Source organism: Muntiacus reevesi, chromosome 18 (genome assembly GCF_963930625.1).
Source record: "Muntiacus reevesi chromosome 18, mMunRee1.1, whole genome shotgun sequence".
In the NCBI taxonomy this organism is placed as follows: Eukaryota; Metazoa; Chordata; class Mammalia; order Artiodactyla; family Cervidae; genus Muntiacus; species Muntiacus reevesi.
The window spans coordinates 53,739,995-53,755,189 of NC_089266.1; the positions used below are offsets into that span (position 1 = coordinate 53,739,995).

The following is a 15,195-nucleotide window of genomic DNA, read 5'->3' on the forward strand; positions in this document are numbered from 1 at the left end:
CAAGATAAGGCGGCACGTCCCTGGCCTGTTATCAGATCACATGCCACAGGCAGTGGGGCTCTGGGGCTGAGGCATGAACCAGGTTTTCTCATCAGCGAATTCATATTCCACTACTTCATTAATGCGGCAACCCCAGAGTTGACAGCTGAGTCCCGTAGCACTCTAGTCACCCCTACTCTCAGGTGAGGGACGAAATGGGATGGGACGGGGAGGAAGAGAAAGAAGCCCATGTCTTAACAACCCAGAGCGGGCGGTCTCCTCACTCTACATTCCAGGGGCCCAACTTCTACAGTCTTAAAAATTAGGGTTTAAGTGATGAGCTGCTATCCCAGACACAAACAGCTGGGAGAACCCACCCCCACCCTCTAGAACTAAAGCTGATGGCGGGGGTCTGCTCTCCCGCAGGCCCCGCCCCACTCCCAGATCAGATCTGTGCCACCATAAGGCGGGGTCACAGACACAGAGCCCCGCCGAGCTCTGGTCCTGCACCCAGGACACGCACACCGTAACCCAGCCCGTGCCAGGCCTCCCTGCCGCCTCCCATTCTGCTCCCATCCCAGTGCAGACTGGGGCCACGACACATGCCACCTGCCCACCTCGCCCCTCAGCCCAGTTGAGGCTCAAGCTCCCAGAAAGAGTCACCACCTACAGCCCCACCCAGCCCAACAGGCCACTCAGTTAATGACAGCTGAGGAGACACTTTCTCCATTGCCAAGCCAAATACCCAAAAAGACCTCAGAGAAGGTGGGTAACGCTGCTCCCGTGAAGCGATGTCACCCACCCCACAGGACCCGGGATATCCCAGCAGACCCTCAGCGCCCACCACTCACCCAGGCACTCAGTCGAGGAGCAGCAGTGGCTGGCCCTGTGCTGCCCACCTCCCACAGAACTGCCCAGCTCCTGAACTAAGAATGGGCAGACCCCCAGGCAGGAGGGGAGCGCAGAGCAGCAAGGGCACCGGGACCAGGGCCAGGAGGCCCTGGGAGAAGCAGCCGCTCACCCAAAGGTGTGCAGGCACTCAGGGCACCTCACAGGGAGCCCCACTTCCCACCAGTCAGCAACTGTCCCTCACGTTCTTGGCTCTTCAGTCTGGGAGGGCCCCACCTGAGCGAACGTCACTGGACAGACTTGTGAATCAGTGAGGTGCCCATCTTCCCTGCTTCACAAGGTCTGACGGGCCTGGACAGGTGGTGCAGGAAGCGCCCACCGCTCCTTAACCCCGGCCACCTACACACACACACACACACACACTGCAGCCTCCGTCGGCCCACCGCCACCTTCCTCCTCTGGGCACAGGATCACGCATTGCTCTCTTGGCCCTGGTCCTGTGCATGTGTGACTTGTGTTCTAACCTGACCCTCTGAAGATACGAGCGGCATTTAGCACCACAGGTCTGACGGCCTCCGGGAAGGCAGGTTCCTCCCCGAGGGCCTCCTACCGGGAAGCCAAGGACACAGCCTCCCACTGGGAACAGCCTGGCAGAAGAATGCAGCAGGGACCTTAGCAATGGTGGGGAGGACGGCCTGGCTATTTTGAAACTGGAAGAATTGAATAGCTGCCTGTTTATTTTTAGTAGGTCCATTTGCTGGGGAATAGATGCAGGCTGGCTGACTTCCCAGTGGTCACACAGAGCCCAAGGCTGGCACGTGCCACAGCCCCCCAAGGCTGCAGCATTCACCTGGACTCCCCAGGACCTAGAGAGAGTTCTTCCTTCTCCCAGAGGCACCTGCAGCTTCTCAAAAGAGCTTGCTGCTGCTGCTGCTAAGTTGCTTCAGTTGTGGCCGACCCCGCGCGACTCCACAGACAGCAGCCCACCAGGCTCCTCTGTCCCTGGGATTCTCCAGGCAAGAATACCGGAGTGGGTTGCCATTTCCCTCTCCAAAGCATGCATGCATGTTAAGTTGCGTCTGACCCTGTGAGACCCTATGGACAGCAGCCCACCAGGCTCCTCCGTCCACAGGATTCTCTAGGCAAGGATACTGGAGTGGTTTGCCATTTCCTTCTCCACAGAAGAGCTTACCCCTAGGGAAATACTGGTCTCACCCCCAAGCCTGACGACCAGTCCAGTCACTGCTGTCTAGAGCCTTCTGCTAAATAAGAAGGCAAATTTCCAGGAGCTTTGTTAAACAAGAAAACAAGTGTTGGTCCCAGTAACTAAGTCAATTTGGCTGCAGTTATTGTTAGAAAAAGAGTGGCATGTGACTCATGATGGGGTGGGGCGGGGGAACTGATCGTAACACAAGAGCTGAGGGAACACCAAGAGACTCACGAGTCCAGTGTGGGCTTGGGCCTGGATCCACTCCTGTGTTCTGAATGGACTTTCATACACTCTCCAAGTGGAAATCGGAACGTTTCTTCCATTATTCCAGAATGATGTGCTCACTTTTGCTGAAGATGATCCCGGGGTGTTCACCAACAGGGGGCGCAAGACACCCCATCTCAAGAGTGTCCAGCACATCAAACTCTTGCTAAGGAGCTTCTCCTCTTAAGGGGGGCCTTCCAAGGACAGGAAATGGCTACGTGACCCAGAACCTAAAGCCCAGCACTTGCTGCCACCGCCTTCAGAAAACAGCAGGCTGCTGGCTAGGCCAACTTCACCCCCACCGGCCCAGCCCCTCACCACCCTCCAACCCAGAGGAGGGTCACACACACAGAGGTCTTTGCATAGGACTACCAGGGTGTCTCTGGATTTGTACAGGATGCATTTACCCAATTCCTCATCAGGCTGAGGTTATGCACATACATTTAAACCATGCAAATAAGAGCTTCCTGTCACCAGAAGCTGACAATGCCAATGGAAGACTCTGGGTGTCTCTCACACACAGAACTGCACCAAGTTGAGCCCACCTTCAGAAGTGGCAAAGAGAACTCACCCCAGGAGGCCGTCTCAAAGAAGGCCAGGGTCTCCTTAGGTTGTAATGGGGCTGAAGACAGAAACTGAGCTTCTAAACCAAGATGCCCTGGGGGACGGAGGGGGCAGCAGAGAGGAGGAGAGAGTCGGGAGCCGGAGCCGAAGGCTGGTGGGGGAGGACAAAGCAGTGTGACTTCTGCCATGATGGCGGCAGAAAGAAGTTGTGGCAGCTGAGACTCAGCCAAAGCAGAGCAGGTCGCCAGACGCAAGGGCCTGGGCCATCCCCAAGGGGCGATCGCAGGCTAGGACTAGAGGCCACTTAGTCACAAGGGGCCCCTGGGCACTGGCAACAGGACCAGGGTAACAGAGGAATGGAACCTTAAATGTAATGTTAACTTCAAGGTATAGCCACGTGCAGCGAGTGGCCACCTAGCGCACGGAGCACAAACGCAGTGCCAGAGGGCGTCCTCAGGGACCTGGAGGAGACACGAGAGTGGACAAACGCCGTGATGGCCAGAGCCTACCTCGCCGGGCAGAGCGTGGTGCTGCCCCTGAGGGTGCGGGACGGTGGTGCGCTGGGCCGCGGACCCTCAGCAGCATGACTGAGGCCCCGGGATCACAGTGCCGCGGCCATCCTCAGGCAGTTGGTCTCGCCCAGCCCGTGCTCACAGGGTTGTTACCTTCATCCTTAGGGGGCCTGGCTGGGCTGTGACTCATGTAAGCACCCTAGAGATTCCACACTAGCTCACAGAGAGGGCTATCTCCACACCCTCCATTGTGATGGCCCAGCGCAGCAGCAGGGCAGCCAGCGCGGCCCGCCCCGCCACGCTGCCCACCCTGGCGGGACCCGCGGTCTTCCCGGCTGCCCTCCAGGAGACTGGAGGCTTCTCCTAGTAATGTCTGGGTGAGACGATCTGCTCAGGGAAGCCTTCTCCTGCTGAAGCAAAAACTTGGGTCTGGTACCAGAGCTCCAGGTAAGAAGCTAGAAGCAAAACATCCCATCTGGACGTGGTCTCAAATCAAGACCTCCTCCTCTTCTGGCTCAATTCAAAATTGAACTTCCAGTTTGGAAAACTTCAGAAACCAGAAACTCACACAAGGACACAAGGAATGCCCCGAATCCCCCCACTCCTCCGACTAAACCCACAACTATCTAGCCTCATTCAGCTTCAGGTGATAAAAACAGCATCTCCTACAAAAACCTTCCCACTGCATCCCCTGAACGACAATGTCACATCCATCCTGCCCCTCATCCCTGGCTCCTGGCAATGTTCTTGCTTTACCAGTGAATTCTGACAGGTCTCTGAGGACAGTGACAGATCAGGTGCCAGGAAAGTGCTCCCAGGCACATGGAGTTCCCACCCATGACCACAGAACACAAGACTGCCCCAAAGATACAAAGGTGTGCCTGGACAACAAGCTCACCTGAAAGCTATTAAGGACGGCACATGCCTTCCAGAGGAATCAGAAAAGACGCTGACGAGAGGCAAAAGACACGAAGAGGTAGTCAGACACTGACTTCCCAAATGGCAGACAGTGCAACAGGACTAACTCAGAAATGACATAAACGCATAAGGTAGTTTCTACTCAACAAAAAATTCATTGGTGCCAACAAGGTACACAGCTCAGTGGGGCACAGACATGAACCAGACAGAAACACGGCCCTCTTTCAAGCCCTTCTGTTTCTCTGGGGGAAAAGCCCCCAATGACGTCTTCCTCAGTTGGCCTGGTCCTGCCACTGACCAACTGACAAGTTCAGCTCAAGAGTCGATCAAGTGTCCTGGTTGGGGGGGAGGGATCTGGCCACCAGATGTCCCAAATCTGACTGTCCCGGGTAAGAGAAGACGTGAGCATGAACGGCTGCACTGGGACAGCCAGGCAGGGCGGGGGTGCCCGTTCAGCACGCAGACTTTCATTCTTGCCACTACCGGGTACCCAAATCTGGATCCCCTCTCATTTCAACTACTCGGAGAGTAAAGCCGGTCTTTTGCGGGCATGGTGTTGATAGAAGGGATCTGAGGGCCTGGCCTTCTCTGCCATCTTTCCACCAACCCTTCGCCTTCGGCCACACAGCCCCAACCCATGCCTTCAAAGGGACCTGTCCTTGTGCTCAGAGCGGCTTGCTTCTGGCTGGCTGCCCACTTTCGCACACGTCCAAGGCAAGACCAGGGAGTGGAAGAAGAAAGGAGGGGAAGGAAGCAACACAAGCAAGGGGAGCAGGAGGCTCCAGGACGCAGGGGCCCCGGGATGCTGAGCACGCGGTCAGCACCAGGGGCTCCCACCAGCGGACTGCAGCGGCCAAGGCCGGGGGAGAGCCAGAGGCTGGAGAGAGAGGCAGAGAACACCAAGCTAAAGAAACACAGGAAACCAAGGAGGGCAAGAGGAGGAAGGGGGAAGACCAGAGGGGAAACTCGGAGAACCAAGAACTCTGCAACCATGACAATGTAAATACCACAACCCTGTAACGTGACCAAATGCTGAGCTGCCCCTCTACTGAGACGACGAGGCGGGGGGGGGGGGGGGGGGGGAATGGGTAGGAATCGGCCAAGTCCTTATCTTCCAGAGTAGAAAAACAAAACAGACAATACTTTTTAAAAGGAAGGACGGGAAAAAAGAAAGTAGTACGCTACTTAGAAACAGAGCCGGCCCTCCTTACCCATGGATGCAGAACCCGAGGACAGAGCCTACAGGGCCGTGAACATGTGCGGGTTTGGATATGCAGAGGTCTGGACCCGACCCCCCAGGAGACCCAGAAGTACTCGGGAGGGAGGCCAGCCCCCTCCAGAAGGGGTCAGGACAGGTGGGCAAACACTCTGGGCAAAGGGCTGTTCTTTCAAACCTTAGCAGAGTCAAGTCAAATCTTTCTACAAGCAACCCTATGATAAAAAATTAATACATTCCTAAGTATTAACTACAATGGATATTCTATTACCAAACAACTTTTACCTATATGATTCATAGGTATTAGTGCTAATCCATCTATGTACAAACTTATACTGCTTTATTTTCAAATAATAACTGGTAGCAATCTTGCTTCAAGAAACCCCCAACCACCCCTCTGACACACAGCAACAATCAGAAAGAGAACATGCTTACTCAGGTCAAGCTAACCTCAGGCAGCAGAACCCCTCTCAGAGCCAGCAGTTTAATAAAGATTAAATACCCACAGGGAGCCAGGTTCCACCACAGATGGGGAAGCCCTCAGGAAGCAAAGATGGAGGGGGGGTAGGGAGTCACATCTCAAGTAACAAGACAACACTGCAGAGATGGGGAACCCATGTAAGAAACCCGCAGCCTCTCAAGTTCAGAGCGCCGAGCCCTGGGCATCCCCTCATGCAGTGGATTAACTATGCTCCCGTGCAACCTTATTGCCACCCTGCTTATTTAACTTATATGCAGAGCACATCATGAGAAACGCTGGGCTGGAGGAAACACAAGCTGGAATCAAGACTGCCAGGAGAAATATCAATAACCTCAGATATGCAGATGACACCACCTTTATGGCAGAAAGTGAAGAAGAACTAAAGAGCCTCTTGATGAAAGTGAAAGAGGAGAGTGGAAAAGTTGGCTTAAAGCTCAACATTCAGAAAACTAAGATCATGGCATCCAGTCCCATCACTTCATGGCAAAGAGATGAGGAAACAGTGGCTGACTGTCTTTTTGAGCTCCAAAATCACTGCAGATGGTGATTGCAACCATGAAATTAAAAGACAGTTACTCCCTGGAAGGAAAGTTATTACCAACTTAGACAGCATATTAAAAAGCAGAGACATTACTTTGTCAACAAAGGTCCATCTAGTCAAAGCTATGGCTTTTCCAGTGGTCATGTATGGATGTGAGAGTTGGACTATAAAGAAAGCTGAGCACCGAAAAATTGATACTTTGAACTGTGTTGTTGGAGAAGACTCTTGAGAGTCCCTTGGACTGCAAGGAGGTCCAACCAGTACATCCTAAAGGAGATCAGTCCTGGGTGTTCATTGGAAGGACTGATGCTGAAGCTGAAACTCCAATACTTTGGCCACCTCATGCGAAGAGTTGACTCATTGGAAAAGACCCTGATGTTGGGAGGGATTGGGGGCAGGAGGAGAAGGGGACGACAGAGGATGAGATGGCTAGATGGCATCACTGACTTGATGGACATGGGTTTGGGGGGACTCAGGGAGTGGGCGATGGACAGGGAGGCCTGGCGTGCTGCAGTCCATGGGATCACAAAGAGTCAGACACGACTGAGCAACTGAACTGAACTGCATCCTGAACGGTACCATCTGGGAGAGCTAAGAAAATGTGTAGTTTAAACGAGGAGCCTGGGCCGAGGAAAGCCGGATGAAGCCTGCCAGGCAGAGGGGGAGCTTGAGCTGCAGACAGCACAGTCAGTGAAGGTCTCTGCACAGGTGGCAGCAGCGTGAACAGCAAGGAGCAGCTCTGCCAAGACCTGAGAGGACGGGAAAGGAGGTGGAGAAGTTCCAGCGGGGAGAAGCCAGGCCAGAGTCCTGCGGCAGTCACAAGGCTGGCTGACTCAAGAGCCGGCAGAGGCGGAGGTCAGGACGGGACTGCGGGCTGCTGCCCGAGGAGCCGTTCCTGGCACCGTTGGGCAGACGCTGAGCTAAAGGCAAAGCACCTGGGGGAACAGGCTCACCCAACTCCCTTCAGAGAGGGTGCCCCAAGAGCCAAGGGACTGCAGGTTCTTAATAAACAGAAGCTGACTGCAGAATCCACTCCAGGATAGAGCGCCTCTGCGGCTGGTGGCACAGCAGGGACGCACAGGGTGAGACAAGAGGTTCCCTGAGCAAATTCATCTGCCAGGAAGCCCCGGGGGCACACCCCTCATTAGCCTTGGGGAACTGCAGCAACTGTTACCCTCAGCCCTTCAAACGAATCTGTCAGAATAATGGGGCCCAGGCCCCCTCCACCGAGGGGGGTTGGGGACAGAGGGCAGCGACAGACAGACACACACACATACACGCAGCCCCACAGAAGCCCTGGCCACTTCTTTCAATCAGACTTTGCGAAAACAATCTTGCTCTCCAGCCAACATAAACCATAGGCAACAGAGAACCTTATATGGCTTGAAGCTTCCTTAATCAGAAACAGGGAGAGGGGCTGGAGCTGGCAGCTCCAAGTTACAGGAAAGAAGAAACTCGGGAGGGGCAGGGGGAGAAAGGAGGGCGATGAGGAACAAAACGTATTCGTCAACCCCCTTTTTCATCTCTTTTGGGCCTCAGTGACTCCCCAGGAAGAATTCCCCGTGAATGGCATGCGTTTCCCTTCTCTCGTGGTTTTCCTTTGGCTTAAGCCAGAGGACGTCGGTTACCAGGCTGCGGTTCTTTAGTGGCCGGTCCTCAGGCTGGGTGAGTTCCATGGAAACAGAACCCAGCCGCGGGGTCGTCTTTCCCCAGGATGGCAGTCCTGACCTACAAGCATCCGCTCAGAAGGCTGCCTCGGTCACATGTCTGCCTGCCCAGGAGACAGGGCTGGGTCCCTGCCACAGGTCGCAACAGGAGTGGCAGCCCCGGGGACCTCATGAGTGGACACTCCCACACCCACGGCCCCCACGGCGGTCTCCGGGGGGCTTTCCTCTCCTCCCTCTCTGATTAAGAGAGGCGGCAGCTTTGGCGCTAGGACCTGCCCCACACACTGAAGCCGCATGCACTTGGCCCTCCTAAAGGAACCACCTGCTAAAAATAGCATGACAGCACATGCTTGGCAGGGCAGGCCGCACCAAACTCAAAGGACAAAGCGAGGTTATTCTCAGGCCCAGCCCATGCAGCTCCGGGCAAGCCACTCCTTTCTCTCTGGAGGGACAGGAAGGGGGAGGTGAGTGGGGTGGAAATCCACAGGGCGGGGGAGGGGGGTGGAAACCTGTCCTCCAAGCCAAGGCTGGAGGGAAGTGATGGGGGCGGCAGGGCGGCCTGGGGCAGAGGGCTGGGCCGCCTCCTCCAACAGGGACCAAGCTGCTCTGGGCTGCAGCCTGCTGAGGGCCAGGGGACTGTCCCGTGACCCTGTGCGAGGTCTGACAGGCCACACTATTATTAGCCAAGGACTGAGTGGCTTCACAATGGCCTTTTCAGCCAGGTGACCAAACTAAGCCATAGAGTCTTCAGAGCAGTTTTCCTGGCCCTAAGGCAGGGCTACCTCGCTTAGGAGGCTGTCTGCTCTTAGTCACTGCCATTATTGTGCAGCTCGAAGGCACTGGACGGTTGCATAATTCCGATGATAAAAACACTGGAAATATAAGGGCGTTAAAGATCCTTAATTCCCGTTTCCCGTAAAATAACACTGAAAGAAATGAGATACAAATACCTCCCTCCCAGGGCTGAATGAGGCTGGAATGATCTAACAGTCTGACTCAGTTTGCGGGATAAATAATTTTATGTTTCAAAAGCCTGGTTTCACTTTCTGGATGAGGATGGAAGGGTAACAGGGCAGTTAATAAGAAAGAGCCTCAAAGGGCCCGACCCAGCCCAGTCCTGTGTCCCGGAATCAGCTTCCTTTTCACAGGGCCTTGGCTTCCTCATACACAAACTAGAAATTCTTAACCTCATAGGGATGAGAGAGAATAAAAAGGGAATAATGTGCAAAAACCCTCCTAAGTTATCGCGTATATAGCAGATGCTCAATAAATGTCTTAGAAATCTTCTACTGTCAGGCTCCAAGAAAAGAGTTCATATTATATGCCAAAGGCCAGTCTAGGAGGGTTCAAACTAAGCTAACCCAGGACTAGATGAGGGGCATATGGAAATAAAGCCCGCTCCCCAGAGTCAGACCCACACCAACACTTGGGGATGCCCACTGTGAACCAACTCTGCCCAAAGCCTTCGGTAAAGACAGGCTTCCTGCCGCTGAGACGGCCTGCAGGGACAGAATGAAAACGATACTTGTCTGTAAGGTGTGCGCAACCTGGCTTAGAAAGGCCACGCTGGGGTCCTGCAGAAGTCACCAGGCGACTGGAAGGACCAAATAGCAAGTTTGCTGACACAACGACCAAGGCCAATGAGCACAGGCCTTGGAGAACCAGCGAGGACCTTTACAATGATCAACACTCTCTCAAGCCAAGATGGCTTTCCAAAGGCTTAGTGTCTAGCCCTTCGCTTCTCACTCCCATCCCCAGACCCCTTGCTACATGCCTCTCTCAAACCGTTTCATAATTGATCACTGTCCTCCAAACTGGCAGACCAGAACTTACTTCTGGACATGCCATGGAGAGAGCTGATAAATAACTTGTCACCAAAGATGTTGGGTTTGTGCAATAAAGAAGACTAAGGTCAAACACGTGATGCTTTATAAGGCAAGACAATGAAGCTTTTAGAGTTGGGCAAAGAACTAAGACCAGTGCTATCCAACAGAGCTTTCGGTGATGATGTAAACATTTCTGATCTGCACTGTCCAGTACCGCAGTCTTGGACCACATGAAGCTATGTGAGCATGTGAAATGTGACTAATGTCACCAAGGAACCTAATTCTTAAAATTTCCTTAATGCTTTAAAAAGCTTAAATTTAACTAGCTACCCATAACTAGTAGCTATCTATAGGACAAGGCAGCTCTACACCCTCAGCCCTAAGGATGGATTCAGGAAAATAAAGATATAGTAAAAATAAAAACATTTAATACAGTAGTACCTGAGAGCTAAGTGAACTTCAAATGCACTTAAAACAGTTGACTGACCTTTGGCTTGTACTATCCTGGCATCCCTGGCCCAAACACACCTCACCCTGCAGGCAACTCCACCCCCCAGCAGTTGTAAGGGGCAGACTAACGCCAGGGCTCCCAGAAGCACAATCTGAATGCATTTTATGCTGACCAACTTTATTCCCCCAGCTGCAGAAACTGAGGCCTGCCCGGAACTCCAACCAGGTTTCAGCCTTGAAAGCTGTAGAGACCTCAACCTCCACCCCACTCTGCCATCCCCAATCAAGACTTCTGTTAGCCAAACCCTCAGGGATGAAACAAGCCCCCTCAGCCCTCAGCACGCCACAGCTTTACTTCCACAACTTTCCTGGGGCTCTACTCTGTTCCTAAGTGCATGGGCCTCAGTGAGGACCAGCTAAGCGGAGGCAGCCAGCCTGTACTGCCAGATGGGGACAGAAAGTTTAGTATCAACTTCTGCAAACTTATCAAACTGAGCTGTAGAAACATTCAGATGGCAAGAACTGGACAGAACAAGGACCACTTAGCAGAACTATACAGGAGGAGGAAAAGGACACCTTGAAAGGTCCTTAAGACTGAAAGCCAGTCCTCAGAATGCTGAACGATAACGCACTCCTTTTACTGCAATAATCTGCTTAGGAAACAACAGAAAGAACAGAACCATGGACCTGACGACTCCTTGTTCTTCTCACAAAAGCCCTCCAGAGGGCTGAGTGTTAAGTCCAAACCCAAATTAAGTCAGTTTCTCTATCCTTCAATTTGTATTTTTATTTGCCACTGAAACAATCCCGAGTGACCTCTAGCATCACCCTCACCCTCCTCAACTGTACTCAGAAGTGTGAGGACTAACGGATTAGGGAGGAGGCGTCTGCTTGTAACTCACCTCGAAGAGTAACTATCAAGGAAAAGGCTTCCCCTGAATTTTAGCTTCTGTCTCCACAAATGACTTCTTCAGCCACTCTGTCCTACCCAAAGCACTGTTCTTGTTCTGCACTGCCCAAGTTTAAAATTAGGTACGAGGGCCAGCAGGCCAGTGAAAATGCCACACACAATGGTACTTGATGTTAACAATTGAAGGTAAAATCTGTGTGAGGCATTACACCAGAAAGGGATGTAGAAGAAACCATGTGCCCTAGGAATGAAGATCTGGGATTAAAATATGTCCCACACAGATGAGCAACTCAAATAACATGAGATGATTTCAATGGGCTAAGAGGCCCATGAGGACCGGCCTCCTCCCCAGAGGAGAGAAACCCTATATGGCAGGCTGAAGGTATTCACTCACACCCAAACTTCCCCACCAGAGCACAACAGTCCACACTGCAGAGAGGCCCCCTCATTCAAGACTCGAAGGGGAGATTAGGAAGGAAGCACTTGGGGAGAATGGGCTGGAAAGCACCAGCTCATCAGGCACGTGGCTTGAGCCAAGAAGCTGGCTGGCAATGTGTAGGAAGCCAATTTTTCCTCCTTCCAACCAAGTTTCCAGGTGAGAGGTTGGGGAATAGAGTCCATTTATTAATATTCAAGTCACTTAACAGATTCAAGAGAAACAAAGTCAATCTCAGAAACTCTTTAGAAGGGGGGAAAAAAAATAATGTGTGAGTGAGTACCCAACATGTGCCAGGCACAGCGCCGCACCCCACAGATATCTCAATTTGTCTTGAGGATGAAAGAAGACTGAAAAGCTTAAAACTAGCCTACACCCACAAACGATGATTTTGACCTGGCCTGGGCTCAACGCCCAAGAATAATTTGCATTACTAGGTAGAACAAATTACTTTAAAATATTGACGCTGAGCAACCTTATACTGGAGACATACCTCCTTGGCACCTGAGCAGCCACTTCCAACAGACAGCCTCAATGACACCCTGCAGTGGCCAAGTAAATGTACTTCCTAGAAACAGCTGGGAGGAAGAACTGGTAGTCAAACAAAGAGCTAGACAGTAGACCAGTCCCACTCACAGGCTGGGAGGGAATCAGTTATCTGCAACTTCAGGGGCCATCACCTGACAATACTTGGGACAATAGAGCCTATTTAATTCAGACAGGCACCAAAGCTTCAGTGATTTGCATACCTGTAGGATCCAGAGAACCTACTACAGCCCAAGGCCACTCTTCATCTAAACACACACCCAGGAATTATTACCGGGAACCCGTGAAACAAGTTCAGAAGTTAAAGAGGAAAGGTTCAACACAAGTCAAGAAAAGCTCCCCCGAGACTACTTCACTTGTCTCCAGAGCTAAGAATGTCTTAAAACATCAGCAGGTGAATCCCTTGAACTTCAAGAACAGAGGAATTTGACAGACGGGCACATCATGCTCCCCTCTCTTCACTTCAAAGATGCTCTGTACCTTTAAGAGCAAATGGGATGGGCACTGCTAAGAGCTCAAACTTCTAATTAGAATTTTAAAAAAAATTATTTGGGAAGGACTTAGTTCCAAGAATACAGCAGCAAGGTAAGGTTACTAGTTCCCAGAATTGATAGCTTTTTGTGAATGGGGTTTCTTAATCAATCATTTCGACAAAGGAGGTGGGGGTATTGGAAAGCAAACGAACCAACAGATATGACTGTATCGAATGTCCAGCCACCCAGATTAACCTACAGGAGATACATTTAAACACCAGACAGCCTGTACTTCCGCAGGGGAAAGACGGCTAGTTCGACCTCACGGCTCTGCCCATACACCCCACACGACTTGAGAGGCCTCCTCTGACATCTGTAGTTCTGTGCACCGGGCTGGCGTTAGCGGAGGACGAGGGGGCAAGAAGGCGCCCGCCAACCTCGGCATCTCCGCGGGAAAGGGAGACAGCGAAACGCGCGGTCTTCCCAGCCAGTCGACAGGAGTACCACCTGCCACCAACAGCTCCTGTTCTTCTCTGGGCCTCCTCCGGGGGAGGGAAATAGGAGCGACCGTACCCACGGTGGCACAAAACAGGAGAGCTGGTGAAACCTCACCCCCGAGGCATCCAGACCAAAGGCTGCCCACGCACACTGGCACCTGGGACCCCGAAACCAGCGTGCTCCCGCCGGCCCGAGCGGGGCGCGGGCGCCATGCGGCTCGGGAGCCAGGCGCCCCGGGGTGTGAGGTCAGCGGGCGCCCAGGGCAGTACGGCCTTCCCCTCCCCGGACACCCTGTAAAGGGCCTGGCAGAGCTTGTCTTCGAGAGAGACACCAAGCCCTCGATACCGGGACCCTAAACCTCCCTCCTCCCATAACAAGGTTCCAAGCACAGCCGATCTCCGAGCTCAGCCTCGCGGTCCCGCAGACCGAGCCCCCGTGCCCTGAGTTCGCTGCGTGCCGCTCCCAGGGGCTGGGCTGCCCGCTCGGGTGTGCCACCGCCGGGCCTCGGTGCGGCGCAACCCGGGGCACGGCGGGGAAGCCCAGAAGTTGGGGGAGCTCTCTTTAGTGGCCAGCTCAGCTCCAACCCCGGAGGGGGCGGGGGAAGGGCGCCCGCGGGCCTTCGGACACTCCCGCGCCCTTGTGAGCACCTGGCCCTGCCCGCCGCCGTCGCCTCTCCCGGCACAGGCCGGGCGCAAGCGACCTTTGAAAGGGAAACGCGCGCGAGGCCGGGCGACCTTGGGTGGGACGCACTGGCGTCCGCGCCCCGGGAGGGTGTGAGCCGCAGCTCCGGGAAAGTTAAACCGCGGAGAGGTGGACGGAACGCCGCGCCCGCGCTTCCCGCCCCCCAGGGACGGGGACGCGCGCGGAGGGCCCCGCGAGGCTGCAGAGGGCGGCCGCGGCCAGTCACCAGAGGGGCGTCAGGCGGGGCCCGGCGGGACGCGCGGGCGGTGGGAGGCAGAGGGCCTGCCTGACAGGCGGCGACGGCCCGGGCGCCTCCGCGCGAGCTCTGCGTCGGGCGCCTCAGCGCCGCCCCGACGGCGCCGCCCCCGGGGTCCCCGCAGGTGCTGCCCGTTTCACCGGCGGCCCCCACTTACCGCCCCTCGGCCCCCGTCGGGGTGCAGAGTCCTCGCGCCACCGCCGCCCCCCCGGCCCCCGCCTCTGCGTGCGGCCCTTTAGCGGAAAGCTCCGGCCGCTCCCCCACGTGCTCGGCCGGGCCGGGGGAACACAGACACATTAAATACCGAGGACGCGCGGCGACGTGCCCGCGGCGCGACGCAGGCCCCGCCCCCCGCCCTCGTGCCCCCACGCCAGCCCGCCGCCCCTGCGCGTGCGCGCCGCTCCCGGCCGCGCCAGAGGGGGCGCGGTCTAGAGCGCTCCGCCGCGGCCCGCCGCCCGCCGCCGCCGCCGGGCGCTGCCGGTGCTCTCGCGAGATGAGCTGTCGTCTCGGTGGGGCTCGGGAGACAGGCCGCGCTGGATGCTCTGGGACGCTTCTCGCGCGTTTCCGTCGGCGAAGCTCCGAGCTCTGCGCGCGTTAGCTCGCCTCGGCCGCGGGCGGTCTCCGTCTCTGGTGAGACCGTCTGCCTGTTCCGGGATAGGGAGGCCCCTGGAACAGGCAGAGGGGCCGCTGATGGGCAGCGCTCCCCTCGCCTTCACTTAAATAGATATATTCCGTGTGATTCATCATTGCATTGTACGCATGATTTGGTGTTATTTAATAGTTGCACGATAACTGCATAGTGGGAGTGCCCGTCACAACTCAAATGTCACTCTTGCCCCTTTTCACAACTTCGTGATGTCGAAATGACACACTTTGCTCTAAAGACGGTTGGGATTTGGAATAATTCTTACCAAGAGG

At 54.7% G+C, this 15,195-nt stretch overlaps 1 protein-coding gene across 3 annotated transcripts in view; it reads right to left on the reverse strand.

The window, feature by feature from the left end:
* Window positions 1-14,600, reverse strand: part of AKAP1 (A-kinase anchoring protein 1) — a 33,776-nt gene extending 19,176 nt beyond the window's left edge. Inside the window, exon 1 of one of the 3 annotated variants that reach the window (XM_065908529.1) lies at window positions 14,435-14,600. The gene's annotated coding sequence lies outside the window, so the exon portion shown is untranslated. Of the gene's footprint in view, window positions 1-2,269; window positions 2,466-14,434 lie in introns of those variants that run through there. The other 2 variants (XM_065908527.1, XM_065908528.1) reach the window with 2 other exon arrangements.
* Window positions 14,601-15,195: the final 595 nt, after the last annotated feature.